This window comes from Malania oleifera, chromosome 6 (assembly GCF_029873635.1).
Source record: "Malania oleifera isolate guangnan ecotype guangnan chromosome 6, ASM2987363v1, whole genome shotgun sequence".
NCBI lineage: Eukaryota > Viridiplantae > Streptophyta > Magnoliopsida > Santalales > Ximeniaceae > Malania > Malania oleifera.
Genome location: NC_080422.1, coordinates 112,606,149 through 112,606,673, shown reverse-complemented (window position 1 = coordinate 112,606,673; position 525 = coordinate 112,606,149).

Genomic DNA, 525 nt, shown 5'->3' with positions numbered 1-525 from the left:
TCTCTTCTAGCCTTCCCCCTTAATTAAGAAGTCAATGAATAATACAAAAAAATATTCAAGTTGTTTATGGGAGATGATTGCTTGTCTCGGACTTAAATTTGTATTAGTTTGAATTAGATTAAATACAATTTTGTATTACATATTTATCAAATTTAATTTCTGAATTTGAATGTCAAACTTAATTTATCAAAAAAATATCGTAAATTAAGAAGTCATAAATTATAGCATCAATTAAATGCATAACCCCAAGAGTCCAATCCACAGCCAAGTAAACCGAAAATAGGAGTTCCCGGATGCTAAACCACACTAACACAAAAGCAGTCTAGCAAGATCTGCAAGGCAAATTCATTCACACCAAATCCTGAAGAGCATGGTGGTGTTGAAATGCTTTTAAAAATACTAGACATTTGTAATTTATTGTAAACAATAGCTTTCCTTTAAATATATAACTGATACTACATGGAATTCCCAACCTAAGAAGCACAAGTTTTAGTCAGTTCAGTCCGACCACACATGCAACATCAC